The following is an 18,112-nucleotide window of genomic DNA, read 5'->3' on the forward strand; positions in this document are numbered from 1 at the left end:
TCCTACTAAACCCCCCAAATCACTCTCAATTGCCCATTTAAACATACGCAGCATTTGTAATAAAATACCACTAATTCATGCTCTCCTAGATGTCCAACAGTTTGATATCCTCTGCCTAACAGAAACATGGCTTAAACCTTCAACAAAAGACAACAAAGTTATCCCCCCAGGTTACAATATTCTAAGACAAGATTGCTTAAAGAAAAAAGGTGGAGGGGTTGCAATTCTCTATAAATCTGGACTGCAAATAACTAAAGCAAGCTACAACCCACCATTTGACAATAATGTTGAAATAATTATTTCTAAACTTCAGCTCAATCCCCATAAAACAATCAACATTATCTGCACCTATCTTCCCCCAGGTAAAAACCTCACTACACTAGAAAACCTACTAAGCTGGCTTTCTCTAAATTTTCTACAAGAAACATTAGTACTAGGTGACTTTAATATTGACTGGAATTTATGTAAACAAACCAATCCATCCACCCTCATTAATCTGCATGGCTTCTCTCAAACCATTAACTCCCCAACAAGAAAAAACAAACCTAATCATAAAGAAAGTATCCTTGACTGGATACTAACAAACAGTCCTCAGCAAAAATATACAACTGGAACCCTCCCAGATGACCTTAGTGACCACTTACTAACATATATTATCAGGCATAAAACAAGTATGACCATACCTACCCAAGTCAGAGTATCCCGTAACAAATATTTTTTTGACCCCAATCTGTTTCTAAATGAACTTAGGCAAGTCAACTGGTCACCCCTTAAATCTCTTCCCATAGATGATGCTGTTAGTTTCTTTAATATCACTTTTCTAACAATCCTTGAACATCATGCACCTACGCGTGAAATATGAGTTAAATCTAAAACAGCCCAATGGCTCTCAAACAATACAAGGAAACTAATCCTTAGTAGAAATAAAGCTTGGGCTAAATGGCGAACCACAAAAAACACAACTGATCACCTTATCTTTAGGCAACAAAGAAATATGACAAAAAAAGCTATACTGCAGGACAAAAATAATTTCTATACTCAGCTACAGCAATCATCCCTTCACCAACCAAAAAAATTCTGGAGTACCATTAACATGTTAATATCTCCTGGGAAAGTGGCCACACCAAATCCTTTAGGCTCAAATCCTGATTGCCCATTACAAACAGCTAATGACTTTAATAATTTCTTTACTTCCGCTATATTAAAACTAGCAAACCAACAAAGCCCCGATACCTCCAAACTATCAAGCCCAAACCCAATTCCTCCGCCATTTCACCCTGCTCAATGCCAGAAGTCTAAATCTCAAAATGCACGCACTCGAGGCCCTTCTCAGTATGGAGAACATTGATGTCTGTGCTGTGACTGAAACCTGGTTCAAGGCTCCTGAGAGCACCCCGGCACTATCAGGTTTTACCTCATATCATGCGTTCTGGCCCCAAAACCCGGGCCATACCACAAAAGGAGGGGGTGTATCCATATTCATCAAGGATACCCACACCTCCAGGTTGGTGGCTACGCACGAAGCATCGGAAACCATCCAGGTGCAATTAACCATAGGCAAAACTGCTCTACAATTTGTAGCATACTACAGGCCACCCTCTCAAACTCAGGAAACCCACACAGCCTTCCTGAAGACACTGGAGGGTATAAATGTATCACCAAACACCATCATATTGAGTGACTTCAACTACCGAATATAGACTGGGAACATTACTCAAGCCCCAACTTTCTAGCCCAAAGGTTCCTGGAGTTCATAAATTCAAATGCCATGGAACAACTAGTCACCGTCCCCACAAGAGGAGAAAATATACTAGATCTCATCATCACAAACATGGGGACAAAATGCTCCACACGAAGTATATCCCTCTTTGGTGAGATCAAATCATAAACTAATCTCACTAGAAATCCACATCCGCCCCACCCCAGACAAAAAGACCACAGTGAAGAACTTCTCTAAAGCAACCTTCACAATACGCAAGACAGGTGTGTTATCCTGCAAGTCCCGAAGCCAATGGAAACCACAACCCAAGCTGCGGAAGCCCTTACAAATGCCTTCTATGAACACCTTCAGGACTGCATGGATCAGGCAATCCCAAATAAAACCAAGACTCTTTCCACCAAGGGCAAACGTCCAGTCTGGTGGACCCCAGCCATAAACAAACTTTACAATAAGAGGAGAAAGCTATTACATGATAGAGTAAAATCCCAAAAGGGAAGGCATCTTTGATCAGTACTAGCAAGAAACTATGATCCCTCATAAAATCATCCAAGGCCAACTTTGAGAAAAAATTGCCATAGATTCAAAAGACAATCATAAGGCCTTCTTCAGCTATGTCAGAAACCTGGGTGGAAACTCCCAGATATGCTCAGAATTAGTCCAAAATGATACAAAAATCACTGAACCCACAGACATTGCCAACATACTGGCAGACAGGTTCAGCGCAAACTTCGCCCCCCTCTCCCCCCCAAAAGGAGAGATAACTATCCCAACAGAGTGTAGCCTCCCAGACATCTCAAATGCGCAGGTGAAAGCTGCTCTCTCTAAAGCTAAAAACACAGCATCAATGGGACCGGATGGTGTCCCCAGCTGTGTGCTACATGAACTCAATGAAGAACTAAACCCATACATAAGGCAGCTGTTTAATCTTAGCCTTACCACAGGATATGTGCCCAAGGAGTGGCGTACGGCAACTGTGGTCCCACTCCACAAAGGCGGTGCCTCTACGGACCCTGGTAATTACCGCCCCATAAGCTTAACAAGCCTGGTCTGCAAAGCTATGGAGAGGATCATAATGGAACTCATAAACAAGGACATAGGGGACTTGCAGACCTTGGACCCAACCCAGTTTGGCTTTGTCAAGGGCAGATCTTGCCTTTTGAACTTGGTTGACTTCTTCGAAACAGTTACCAAGGCCATTGATGAGGGAAAGGCAGTCCATACAGCCTACCTTGACCTTGCAAAAGCTTTCGACACAATACCCCACTCGGGCATCATAGAGAAACTTACCAGCTTAAATGTAAACTCATATGTCACAAGATGGGTTGCAAACTGGCTAAAGGACACAACCCACAGGGTTAGAGTTGCTGGAGCCATGTCAGACTCCAAGCCGGTTACAAGTGGTGTCCCACAGGGCTCAGTCCTTGGCCCCCTATTGTTCGGCATCTACTTCTCAGAAGTACAGGCAAACATAGGGGGACTATGGCTGACAAAGTTTGCGGATGACTGCAAACTGGGTGCCATAGTGGATAGTACATCGGACACAGACATCCTTCAGAGGGGTCTCACGGAAACTGATAGCTGGTGCCAGAGCCATGGCCTGAAGTTAAGCATAAAAAGTGTATAGTCATACCCTTGGGAAAAACAAGGTAACCCCAAGCTACCATATAGGTGGCAACCCACTAAGCACAGAAGAGGTTATCAGGGACCTGGGTACCCAGGTTGACAGTGGCCTCTCGTTTGACACTCACGTTGCTAAAGTGGTTGAAAGACCTTCTACATTGCCCATCTGATCATGAAGGGATTCACATCCAGATCAAGTGAGGTCATTGTTCCCCTGTACTCTTCACTTATCAGACCAATGATCGAGTACAATGCCCCATTCGGGATGTATCTCACCCGACACCTGCAGCAATTGGAGAGACCCAAAAGTTCCTCACCAAAAGGATAAAGGGACTCCAAAACCTGTCATATACTGCCAGACTGAAGAAACTCCAACTCTATTCAGTTGCATACTGTCTGCTCAGAGGTGACCTGTGCCTGACATACAAGGCCATGACCAACCCGGAATTAATGGACATGCTCCACCTCAAAAAATCCAAATCCACCAGTACCACTAGAGCAAGTGACTTAAACCTTAGCACGGATATAAATAGGATGTGCTGGAGGGATAGATTTATCACCCAGAGACTCCCCATGCTGTGGAATAAAATCCCAGTCCATGTGAGGCAGAGCACCTCACTGGCTCTGTTCAAGAGAAATCTTGACCGGTGGATGGGAGATCGTAGGTTTACCCCGGGAATCATCTCTGTGACACTGCTGGACAGAGGCACAACAAACTAATGGGCACATTATTTCTAACATAAGGGGTGGCGTAAGCCACATAACTTTGGGCTAGGCTTATAAATGCCTTAGGGCAGATAGCCTAGTATAAACCTATGAACCTATGAACCTAAACCCATACCCACCTCTTATATACTGTCCTTACTTCAAAAATTAAAACCCACAACCCCCTCAACTGATAAACTACCAGCAGAATACCTCCAACTAGGTGCAAAAGCTATTGCCTACCCCATCTCAACACTGATTAACAGGACCTTAAAAGAAAGTACAATTCCATCAATCTGGAAAATCTCACACATCATCCCTCTTTTCAAGGGAGGTGACTCTACTGAATATTCCAACTTCCGCCCCATAGCATTACTATCTCCTCTTGCAAAAATAATGGAGAAATGCATCCACAAACAGTTACTTAACCACCTATTAAGCCACAATCTCCTAGCTAATTGCCAACATGGTTTTCGGCCATTTCATAGTGCAACCACAGCCTTACTATCATTTACTGACTCTATTAACAATAATCGCAATAAGAATACTCTTTCCTCAGCATTCTTTGTAGACCTGTCTAAAGCCTTTGACATGGTCAATCACCAACTACTCCTCCATCATTTAAAGTCCCTCTCCCTAGACAATTCAACCTTAAACTGGTTTACATCCTATCTGGATAATCGAAAACAGGCAGTTCTTTGGCACAACCATCTCTCTGATCTCCTCCCCACCTCTATAGGTGTCCCTCAAGGCTCTATCTTAGGTCCTCTACTGTTCTCCATTTTATAAATGACCTTCATCTAACCACTTCTCTATCAACTTGTATTCAATATGCAGATGACACTACTATCATTTGCTCAGCCTCAACACAGTCGGAACTTCATTCCCTCACACAAAAAACCTTCTCGACAATAGAACAATGGTTCTCAAATCACTGTCTCCTCCTTAACCCCAAAAAACAAAACTCTTGCTTTTTACACCTACTCACTTGTCTCCCTCCCCTAATTTTACTCTTATATCTAGTAATGGTACCCTTATCTCTCCAGACCAGAATACCAAACTCTTAGGCATTACAATTGATAATCAACTAAAATTTGACACTCACATTAACGCTATAATAAAATCTACTAATAGAAAACTTGGCTCTCTCTATAGAATCAAATCCTTCTTAACTCCTGAAGCCAGAACTATTATAGCTAGAACCCACTTAATTTCTACCCTATTATATGCCTCCCCTATATTTACTAATCTTTCTAAGTTTAATCTGAGCAAACTAGCAATAGCATATAATAGTATTGCCAGATATGCCACTAACTCTCCATATAGGACTCATCACTGTCACAATCTAAAAAAACTAGGCTGGCTTGAACTACCCCACCTTATTCAGCTTAACCAACTTACTATTGCACACAATGCCCTTTATCACCCTGACAACACTCCAACGCTCTCTACCCTCATAAAACCTTACACCAATCTGAGGAACCTACGCTCCTCTAACAAAGTATTGATTCATACCTCCTTATCTAATAACTTAGCAGGTGACTCTACATTTTCCAACTCAGTTGGAAAAATTTGGAATCAACTACCTCAACACCTCACAACCCTAACATCACTCCCACTATTTAAAACTAACCTAAAACTCTTCCTATCCAACCACTGGCTCTGCTTGTGTAATAACCCTGACTAATCAACTTCATCAATAAGCCTGACTAATCATCTTAATCTTCATTTCCTTTATTCTCATTTATATGATTAATTAACATTCCTTCTTACTTAATAAATCTAGACTACTAGATTTTCATCACCACACTTGATTCTGATACTCCCTCTACTAAATGACATATATCTTAATTTCTCAACCTCTAATGAAATTGCTTTTAGAGTAAACAATGTTCATAACTCCTATATTCTCCAGTACTACACTATTCTGTATTCAAATGACTTCACATCCTGTTGGAGTGTTACAATTCTATGTTTTTTTCTGTATATTTTTACCTGTTTAGAAGTATTGTAGTAGAACATAGGCTTACAGTTCTGTGTATTTTTTTTGCATATTTCTTGTATAATGTAATATCTTGAATTTTTTATATTTTGCTAAAATTTTTAATCTCGTTAGTAGTATTGTAGTGGAGCTTTTCTCCTCGGGCCTCCACTGAAAATGGACATGCATCTAGTTGGACTAGCCCGGTAAACAAATGTAAAATAAATAAAAATAAAATAAACAGTTTATAGTAATGAACATGAAAATATCCAAGTGTTATTTCAATATTCCTTTGGCAATAGGTGTAAGTGTAGGGCTGCCATACACATGGTCCTGCATTCTAATACAAGAAATTCCATACATTTTTTACCGTTGTTCCATTTCACATTTTATTAAATATCACTTATAACAATTTAAACATAATTATAAATAGCAATAACTATGCATAGCAGTGGAGCTCATATGAATTATATGTATGAGGGATAAGACATCCTTACTGTGTTTTGAAGGTTCAGGTGTATGACTGAGAGTATACTTTCTACTATGTTTCTGTAAGTATAATTGTTCTATCTGGACTTGGATTGCCTTCACACTTAAATAAGAAACATACACAAATGAATGTATATACACGGACCTTATCAGGTCACACACATACACGGTTAACACCTCAGTCTGTCATCTGTATTTATGAATGATTCATGACTATGTCTGAGAAGCACTTCTTCTGTGGCAAAGATGGAAAATCACCATTGTGAAAGAAAATGTTTTGTCTCATGCATAGGTTTGAATACCACAGTGTAAAAATCTATTTTATCAGTGTATAAAGCCAAACCAAAAAATGTGTCAGGTCATGAAATTTATGTCCCCAGTGCATGTTTGCAAAGTTAAATCACCAAACAATTACAGCAGCAAACAACCCTCAAATTAATGGCAAGTATCAAATTAACCTTTCAATTTCCAAAACTACTTTCTTCTCTCTCTTTGGCACTGTTGCTCTCTGTTTAACTTCATGCAAACATGGTTGGCATCTGTACCATATTTACATGTTACACTGTTGAAGAATTGGATAGCTATAGTTGTATCCTACCTCCCTCCTGCACATTCCAATATTGCTTTCCCTTTTTTCTTCCCCCTGCTTGCCCCCTATTTCACCGCTTTCCTGTCTACCCCATTTTAATACCTTTAATCTGGTCAAAAAATAGAATCACACACAACACACATAAGTAAACAAAAAAGCAATGGAGCCCCTCAATTTTTGGACTATGTGTTTGCATAGAGTTTGGCATCATGCACCAATACCAAGCAACAGCAAACGGCTCTTCATTGGTGTGGTTACCTCCACACAATGCTGCTTAAACATGCTGCACTAAGGAAACACACACTAACACACAGTGAATGTAGTATAAATAATTATTTCATTGCATTATCACTACTTATTTAAAATATTCCATACACTTGGATTCGAACCCTATATCATCTGGGCTCCAAAAGAAATGTTTCAATGGATTTGCACCTGCTGCCACAGAGTCAGCTAAGCAACAAGTGTGTGTCATACACTCATTACTCAGAACTTTAATTATTTTATCAATGATCCTGTTATTTGCTTGCCGCTCAACTATGGTCAAACAGGGAAAGCAGTATAAATATGTATCTCACATATGTAAACACTTTGCCATCCATCGCGCAAACCCATTGCTCAGCGGTGCAATATGCAAAGTGGACAATAGCATGTATTACTTTTGTCTACTGTCCATTTAGTCTTCATGCCAAGAAACTACAGGTGAAAACATAAATTAAAGGAAAGCACTATCTAAGAAAAAGAACATATACTTACAATGCACCCATCTGTTACTTCTCCCCATACACTGCAACCTTGGTCTCTCAGTACTTGTTCACAAATATATCAACTACACTACAGAAATGTATAACAAATGCTTTGTCATATACCATGCACATCTTTATAATGTCAATATGCATTCAGATTTTCCAATATTTGTAGTAATGTGGACACCTGTGTTTGTATATAGTTTGCAAACCTCTTAAAGTATACCTGCACATTGGAAACACAACACCAAATACTACACATTGTACACTCAGCAATCTGGTAAAATGTAGAACTTTAATATCTTGACAGTTGCACATGCCTACACATCCATTTCATACAGGCCTCCTAACATCTTCTCTCCAACATCCACTGCTGATGTCAGCCACTATAAATTGTCCTACAGCCTTGTAAAACTCAGACTTGTGTTATGCCACTTGCGTAAAGCACTGAGTTCTCTAGACCATGTACTTAGGTAGGGGTTCTGTTCTCACTGCAGTTAACTGGTGTGTGTGTGTTTGTGCAGCTGCTTGATGTTAGAGAGAGCATTCTACACCAGCATGTCAAACACTGCTATTACCATTTTTCCTGTCAGCAGACTCTGCTGATGTTATTAGCTATTGCTGTCACTCAAACTAGTTCTGTTAATGTCTCAGGCTAGGTTAAGATCCCTGGAGTGTGTGACTCTTGTGCCACTAGATTTACAGATCTGAAGCATTTCCATCAGGGCAGGATCAGAGACTGGCCTGTGGGCCAGGCACAAATCACCTCATTCTGAACAATGCAAAGTACAGTGGCAGAGTTTCCAGTTTATCCACATATATCACAGTATGGTTTGTAGACCTTGAATTTTCTTGTTGAAAAACCCCTGTGGTCTCTCCAGCTGCTGCAGGTGTTTGGTGAGGTACATGCAAAAGGGAGCATTGTACTCTTCTGGTGTTCTGATGAGGTTTGAGTACAGTGGTGTCATAGCATCCTTGCACTTGGATATGATGGCCTGACTTATGAGGTGCACAATGTAGAAGGCTTTCCTTACAACTGTGGAAACTTGGTGGTCAATGTTCAGATTGCTATCCACCTGTGTTCCCAAGTCTTGTACCACTAAGTTTAACCTTGGGGAATGTTGTCAATGCTGTAATTAGCATGGAATTATACCTTGCAGAAGTAAAATATAATGTCACATTTTTGTGTTTCTTTGTAGACTGTGTGGCTTAGGCATTAATCATTTGTCTGTGTTATATGAAAACATCGTTGGTGGACTCAATTATTGCACCCAATATGCAATCATCAGCAAACTTTGTAAACCAAAAGCTGTATACTTTAGCCTGGACTTCCATGAAATATATTCCAAACAATAAAGGGCCCAGCACAAATCCTTGTGGTACACTAGTGGTGATGGCTGTACTGGTAGAGGTTGTTTCACCAACTTTCATAGTATGTATTCTGTCAATGAGCCAACTGGTTAACCATCTACTGATGTATGGGTTAATCCCCAACTGAGAGAGTTTCTCAATGATACCTGAATGGAGGATTGTGTCAAAACCCTTGGCCAGATCAACATAGGCAGTATGCATTACCTTACCTTCATCCATCCCTTTGTTGACTTTGTTGAATAAGTCTACTATGTTTCATAAGCATGATCTACCCTTAACAATGCCAAATTGGGTTGGGTCTAGAGTTTGAAGGTCATCTGTGTCCTTGTTGATAAGTTCCTTGGTGATTCTTTTCATGGCTTTGCAGATAAGACTGGTTAGACTTATAGGTTCATATTTCCCAGGGTTGGCTAATGGCCCACCTTTGTGCAAGGAGATTACTCTGCTGGAACCAAGCCAGTTCTCAGGCTATTGTGACAGAGGATGGTAATTTGGTCCTCTAGGTCTTGTTGTAGATTGCTTAATAAGTGATGCATACAGTACATAATATAGCTATTTGACAACATTGCTGACATAGGTTACATTTGTAACAGTGTGAATTGTACCATATATGTACCATGCACATCTGTCAACTAGCCTAGATTGTTCATAATGTCACACATAGGTACAGCAGTGTCCCTCCTAACACCTCCATGAGATATTACAGTGTCAGGACAGTGTGGTTGATTTGGTTGATTACCCTCATAAATTGCTGACATCTCATAATAGTTGTACAAGTGTGTTAGGCAGAAACATCTATGATCACTCACAGTCACATATGTTATGTCAGAGACATGGGATTACTCGTGGTATTCTTCTGATATTGTCCATGATTGTGCGTGCTTCAGTTTACTGTTATCCACGAGGCTGTAACTTTGTGTCCCACTAAGTGGAGACCTCTGTTGACATTACAGTCATATTCTGACAACTCATTTTGCACAGCTTCACAATATGCAGCTAACCCCTATTGCAGATATCATCCCTGATAAATGTCCTCTCCCTTGTACATGTCAGGATGCTCATATCACAAAGACATCCTTCTCCGTTGTTGTCACCTTGTGTGACCGGCACATAATATACCTTTACACTGTACAATTTGTACTGTATCATGTCAATATGTTATTAGCATTCTTGCTATAACTGTCTTCATTTAAATGTCCTCTTCTGCTGTACATTAAGATGCTTCACCTGTCAACCTTTCCTGTGTTCATTCCTACAATTCATCTGTGTATCCCTATTCAATACACACACTTCCCTTGATTGCGTACTTTAAATGACAGTCCGTGTGCCATTATGAATATTTACACTACTTTTGAACAGGATGCCAGAAATGAGATTTCACAATACTCTGTATATACTGTCCTGTAATGTGTTTGGACCATATACATTGCTATATTATTAACAGTGGTAATCATTATGGCATTGTGCCCAATCCCACACACCTAGTTTGCCTGCAGGTAAACAAGTCTACATGTTTGCTGCTGTTGAAGTTGCTTTCCACGGTTTCCTAGCTGGGAACACTGTTGCTAGCCACAAAACCAGGGTTACTGCATGGCATGAATATGTAATTAGCACTGTTGCTCACCGCATAAACACAAACTCTGTGTAGGCTTCATGTGAAGCTTACATGGAGTTTATTAAATCCCCAGGGGATTATTTTGGCAAATGGTTCTAAAACACAGTCTTTGGCCATTTTGGTGGACAGTCTACTTAAACCAGTGTTTTTTGTTGTCACACATCTATTAAAAGAATCATGGGATTTCTTGGGTAGACTTAAGTATGAATTGTTTCATGAAGATATTTTGTTTGTTACTATAGGTGTGGTAGATTTGTTCACAGGTGTCCCACAGAAAGAAGGGATGGAAGTTTTTATGAAGTATTATTAACCTTACATTTCCTGGACACTAGACAATTTAAATTTATAATGGAATGTACAGAGATTATTTTAAATAATAATTTTCTTTTTCTTTTGAAGGGTAGACTTATAAATAGATAAAAGAGGTGGCAGTGGGGCAGCTTGTGTCCCAATTTTTGCTAATTTGGTCATTTATTCCTGGGAAATAAAACATATTTTAATTCAATTTTTTATACATTTTGGAAATTATACATTATATTTTTGAATGATATTTTCATCTTGTGGACTGGATCAAGGTTGGAATTGGAAGAATTTGTTAATTATATGCACCACACCACTTAGTTCTTAATGTTTACTTATACATATAATGGAAATAGTATACATTTTTAGATACTAAAATATATAAGAGAGAGTAGGGGGTTTCATCCATCATTTCTAGGTAAGAAACTGTTAGTAATATTTATTTTTTTTTTATTTTATTTGCAGTTGGTTTACCAGGATAGTCCATTGGGCCAAAATGAACCCGTTTTCAATGGAGTCCTGGGGAGAAAAGCTCCAAAAACAAAACAAACTAGGTACATACAATAGATTACTAATGATAGTTATACAAATATAAAAAGATACAAGTATTTCATTTCAAAATTCAGGAAACATTTCAAACAATACAGTCTAGTGATGAAAATTTGAGGTGTTTTAGATTGTGAAAAGTAATATTGCATAATGATACAGAGTAGTTATTGTATAAGGAGCATAAGCTTTACAAGGTTCAGTCAAATACAGTCTTTGCAGATACCATGGGAAAAAATAATGTGAGTTATGGGGAATTTATAAAGGAAAAATTGCTGGAGTAACATGAGAGTGAAAAGAAGAAAATTGCCATTATTAGTTAAGAGGGGTGGGAACAAGAGCATTCCCAGTGGGACATTAGATGTATGTGAAGAGATTTTTTGAACATATAATGGTTAGAGGTGGTGCAAATGGATGGTGGTAGTGAGTTCCAAAGACGTGCTAGGTTATAGGATAGTAAGTTTTTGCCTGGGGGACGAGATGGTTTGTGCACTTCTAATAGGTTTTGATTGTTTGACCTTAAAACTCTATCAGGTAGGTGCATCTTAAAGGCAGAAGACAGGGAGGGACAGAGAGAGGGGTTGAAAATGAGCTTATGGGCAAGAGTTAGCTGAGTATAGCTGAGATGATTGGGTAGTTCTAGCCAATTAAGTTTTGGAGAGGAACAGTGGTGGGTGGAGGACCTATGGCTGTTAGCGAACTTGGCGATTTTGTTGTAGCAAGAGGAAAGTTGTTTTTTTAGAGAGGACTGAAGATTAGTTAGGAGTGGTGCTCCATAGAGAAGGGAGGGGATAAGAAAGGAAGAAGAGAGAGTGATTTTAGAGGTGCTTGTAAGGTACTGATTTTGTCGGTAGAGCATACCTAGTTTTTGATGGGTTTTTTTGATATTTAATTGTAGATGGGAGTTGAAATTAAGCTGGTTGTCAATTTGGACCCCAAGTAACTTGGCTTCTGACACCAGTTCCAGAAGTAAGTTATTTTGACTAGTAATCAAGAATGTGTTTATATCGAAAGGAGTAACTTTAGAGGGGGTAAATACCATTAGTTTAGTTTTGGAAGCATTGAGTGCTAGGTGGTTTATTTTCATCCATTGCTCAGTGATTGAAAAAGCTTCTTGTGTAAGCTTTAGGAGCATAGGGGTAGATGTGGCAGAGCAGATAATGGTAGAATCATCTGCATATTGGATGATATTTGAGAATGGAATAGATATGCGGAAATCATTTATAAATATATTGAAAAGAAGGGGACCTAGTATGGAGCCTTGAGCAACTCCGGTGGGGGTACTAAGAAAGAGGAGGTTGCCTTTTTCCATTTTACAGCTTGGTATCTATTAGATAAGTAGCTGGAGAACCAGTTCAAAGAGGAGGAAGATAGGTTAAGTTTTGAGAGTTTAGTTAAGAGCAGGCTGTGTGAGATAGTGTCAAAGGCCTTAGAGAGGTCAAGTAGTAGGGTAGAAACAATTTGGCCAGAGTCACGAGCTTTATTTACAGTTTCAAGATAGGAGAGGAGGGCTGTCATGGTGCTATGATTTGGCCTAAAACCATGTTGTGTAGGAGTTAGAAGGTTATTATCTAAGAGATGTGGTAAGAGTTGAAGTTGGACACACTTTTCTAGAAGTTTAGAAATGGGGGACAGGATAGCAATGGGTCGGAAGTTGTTGACATTACAATTGTTGCCTCCTTTATGCAGAGGTATGATAAAGGCTTGTTTCCAGATTTGGGGTACTGTACATTCTTGGATGGAGCGGTTGATTAGAATGCTTATGGGATAGGCAATTGCTTCAGCAGCTATGCTTAGAAAGTAAGAAGGGATGTTATCAGGTGCGTTAGTGCATGGCTTCAATTTCTGAAGGAGTTTCTTTATGGTAGAAGTGGGTATAGGTTTTAATGAGAATAGAGGTGAGTGAGGAGAGGGGGTATTAGAGGGTGGTAAGGATGATGTGGAAGTTAGAGTAGGAGAAGAGGTGGAGGATAGAGAGTTAGTAGATGGGAATGAGGAAGGAGCAGCAGTGCAGGGTGGATTGTTGGCAGGGGAGGGTGGGGGTGTATTATAATAGCTACCTGCATTATGATATTTTTCATCCCCATAAATTAAAGAAAGAATTGGTTAAGGGCCAAGTAATTAGACTGGCCAGAATGATTTCTGATGATAATGTTTATTTTCAAGAAGGTCATCATTTAGTTAAGATGTTTCTAGAAAAGTAATACCCATCTAAATTATTGGAAGAAATTGTTAATGTAGTTATGAAGAGGAGACATACCATTTTTAGGGGTAGGCTTGGCACCTAGGAATGGAGGCAATATTTGTGTGGAGAAGTACATCTATTGGAAGATGTACAGAGAAGAATAAGTTTATAAATGCCATGATGCTGCAGTATAATTTAGAGAGTAAATTGGTTAAGGAAATTATAAATAGAAATTGGACTATTTTTAAGGGTAACCTGATCACATTCACTTTGTTAGATGACGAACCTTTGTTGGTCTATAAGGTGGGATGGAATGCAAAAAGGGCTTCAGAAAAGCAAAAAAAAAACTGATGTTAATAAAAAATAAATAAATAAATAAATAAGTATGGTAGGTGTACACAATGCCCTTATATATTTACGAGCAAACAGTATGTCTTAAATACAAGGGAGGTTATTTATTTTATTGTTGTCTGCCTTTGGAAGTGTTAATACATTTTATGAAAAGAATATACACTGATGTTAGAATGGTGTAAGCCTGGCGCTTTTTTAGGTGTTGGATTCTTAGGAAGATTCAGACTGAATGAGCTTGAGTTACAGATATGACACAGAGTCAACTTCCCATTTGACTTTGTCCAGCCTGTTAGTATTATACCCCCAGTGACAAAACCTATGATGTAAATCCATAGACAGTGTTTGATGGTCTTTATCAGGGGAACATACATGGGTGCTGGAACCATATGGTGAGGGGGGGGTGAGAGCCCCCTCAACTTTTAACATCTGCCCAATGTGCCCCAAAACTGTTGCTGGAATAGCAATTATATTCCCAACACTGCCAATTTAGGAATGTGAGCTGCTGTCAAGTGTTTTGGGATCTAAACCTTATCATCACAATAAACAAAACATGCTGGAGGGATAGGTTCCTGACCCAGAGACTCCCCAGACTCTGGAATTAACTACCCATACATGTCAAGCAGAGCGCCTCCTTGGCTCTCTTCAAAAGGAACCTTGATTGGATGGGAGAAAGGAAATTCACCCCGGGGGTCACGTCAGTCGTCCTGCTAGACAGGGATCCAGGGAAGTAAATAGTGTGGGAAGAAATAGCCAGGGAATTGTTATGGCTAGGCTTGTTAGGCCCTAGGGCCGACAACCTAGTACCAACCTATGAACCTACGAACGTGTGGAAACATTTGCATTGGCATTTCCAATGTAACCACAAACTCAGGCAGATGGAAAAAGTCAAACTTAGTAATAAATTATCTTTTTCCAGCTGCCCAGTCTCGCGGTTACCATTGAAATGCCTATGCTAATGTTTCTTAAGATTACTGATCAACTTCTTTTCTCAAGAATTTTAGACAAAGCCAAAAATAACAAGGGGAATGAAGGCCAAAAACTAGGGAACATTTTTAAACATTACTTATTCCTTTAAAATTTTAATAGAATAGGTTATGCATCAACATGCATTTTCTGAACAATAGATGTGTGAAACTTTAAAGTCTGGTATTCGTGACTGACTGTAATCCTCTGCATACCTTTCAACATTTGCCTAAGAATTCTTTACAAAGCCAAAAATAAGGGGGGGGGGTTAAAGGACCAAAATCAGGGACAGGTTTTAAATATTACTCTTATAAACTTAGAAAGCAGCTAGAATAACAGGTTTTGCCTTAACATGTATTTTCTGAAGACTGTGAAGTCTCAGACTCAAATGTCCTACTATTTAGTGAGTAAAATCCTCAGTGGTTTGCCAGAATATCACAAATTTAAGGAAGAAAAGACCAATGACATGAGTCAATAATCTGGATTGCCTGCAAAATTTTTGAGAGTTGAGAGGTATGATCCTGAGTGATTTACCAGAATGAGGCAAAACCAGGGATGTTCTGCAAAATTCTGGACATTTTTTTATTTGTTTACTGATTGCTATTTGTTTACCAGGTAAGTGAGCTAGTCTGTTGACTTTTCAACCACAACCTGGGGCCATTAGCAATAAAGACAGAAATTTATACAAGTACAACAAAACATTGAATTCATGTGTGTACTTAATACAGTTGACAGGTATGGGCTGCAATCCATCCAGCTATCCATCCACAACAATTTTTGCCCATTTTTGTACATGGAGTCGGGGTGTCACTTTAACAGTGACAATCATCAGCCAATGTTCACACAGCTGGGTGATTAGCCCTGCTTCAGTGTTCTTATATACCACGCACACAGACTTGAGGTTTCCTGTCTAACAGCCAGTTTTAACCACAATTTTCCAGAGGGGTACATTTCACTGGAACTAGACTGACTGATGTATTTAATTCTTCATTCATTCTCTTACAGCCAGTTTATGCTAATCAGGATCATTATGGAGTTAGACAGAGATTAGCTGACAATCTATGGGAGTAAGCCATTAAAACAGTTTAGCTTCATAGATTCTTAGATATTCCAATGCCAACATTTTTTTAAGCCCAACAAATTTTATGACAATTCAAGCCTTGTCAGTACCCTCCATCCAACAACACATCCTTTCAACAGGAGGACCATACCAATAAAATTTGTGGACATCCATCTAGTCACTACACTAGTTCATGTTTTAAGTAAGATTGTGACTTGCATTGCTTAACATGTAGGAGAAGTTTATTCCAAATGTTTGGGTGGTGCTGCCTTATAAGCTTGTCCCTCCACTGTGCAGTATTTATCTGCTGGTGAAGATTTAGGTTCCTGGTTCTAGTATCAGTGGAGATATTGGATGTGTGGATAAATAGGAGGTTCAGGACAACTGGTGAAGTAAGACAGATTTCCCCTCAAAAGTCTGTATGACACTGAATGAAGGGTTAGAGTTTCCAGCATATCTTGGTATCCCAGGGACTTTAGGCCTGTGATCTATTTGGTTAGAAACCTTTGGGGACTCTAATCGTTTGGTATAATTAATGGTATACACTCCAACAGGGGTACTGTACTCAATAATTGTTCTGATCAATACTGAGTATAAGGGAGTGATTACTTCTTTAGACTGTGATGATATTCCCTTGGCAATCAGATGGGCTAAATAAAAAGATTTCCTGACAACCATTATCACATGATTGTCAAAAGAGAGGGAGCTATCAGCCCAAACATCAAGGTCCCTGCAAAAGTTTTCATTTTGTAGTGGTGTGTTGGCTATATGGTATGATGAGGGGAGGCACTGTCTACCAAAAGTGGCACTACACTTTTTAGTATTCAGTTTTAGCTCATTTTATTACACCAAGGGTATACAAAGGAGAGTTTATTCAGGAGAGTTTGGGTGTCATAGGCTAACTTAAGAGCAACCTCAAGTTTGAGTCACCTGCAAACTTTGTTAGCCAGAGGTCTTGGCTCTCCACTTGGAGATCTGAGAAGTGAATATGAAAAGTAGATGCCCAGACCACTGACTGATCACACTCATACTTAATGGTGAGGCATCTGCCACTCATTGTGTGGGCTCTGTGTTTCAGTCAGTTTGCTATCCATCTTACCACATATGGGTTGATTTTTAAAGCAGTTAGCTTTTGTATGATGCCAGCATGGGAAATGATGTTAAAGGCCATTGCCAGGTCAAGATACACCACATGCATCATATACAGCATCTTTAACCCTTTTGAAGAAGTTTACCAGGTAAATAGACAGGATTTGCCCATCACAAAACCAGCCTATTAGAGGTCAAGTCGAACAACAGTCTTGATATCACAGTTTATGATGTTAATTATGATATACCCCATAGTTTTGCAGACGAGGGTTGTAAGGCTGATAGGACTTTTAACTACCCAGGTCATTTGCAAGACCACCATTATGGAGGGGCATCACCACTGCAGTGTGCCACTCATCAGGGACAAATCTAACAGCTAAACAATTTGAGGAGTGTGCCATGTTTAACACTATTATGCAACCAGATATAAGATATGTAGAAGTAAATAAAGATGCAATGAATCCCGATGTTAGTGTTATAAAATGTTTAATGGAGAGTAACAAACTTTGTTGATATGTTGTGTGATATACTTAAATGGGTCAGTCTCTGGCAGTACTGGATATTTTGACTCTGGTCTTTGGTGAATGAAACCCTAGGAAAAGGACTCCATGGACCCCCTGGTGTCCAATACCCCCCATATACTTCCAGTGTTCCCCTACCTCCCCCCATCCTGGCCTTGACACATCATTCATATTAGCCTTGACACATCATTCAGATTACTTTTTTCATATTTTCTCATAGCTTGTTGTATTCTTCAGACTTTTTTTCTGCATTCTTTCAAT

This window comes from Protopterus annectens, chromosome 1.part1, assembly GCF_019279795.1.
Source record: "Protopterus annectens isolate FY-2018-M chromosome 1.part1, PAN1.0, whole genome shotgun sequence".
In the NCBI taxonomy this organism is placed as follows: domain Eukaryota; kingdom Metazoa; phylum Chordata; order Ceratodontiformes; family Protopteridae; genus Protopterus; species Protopterus annectens.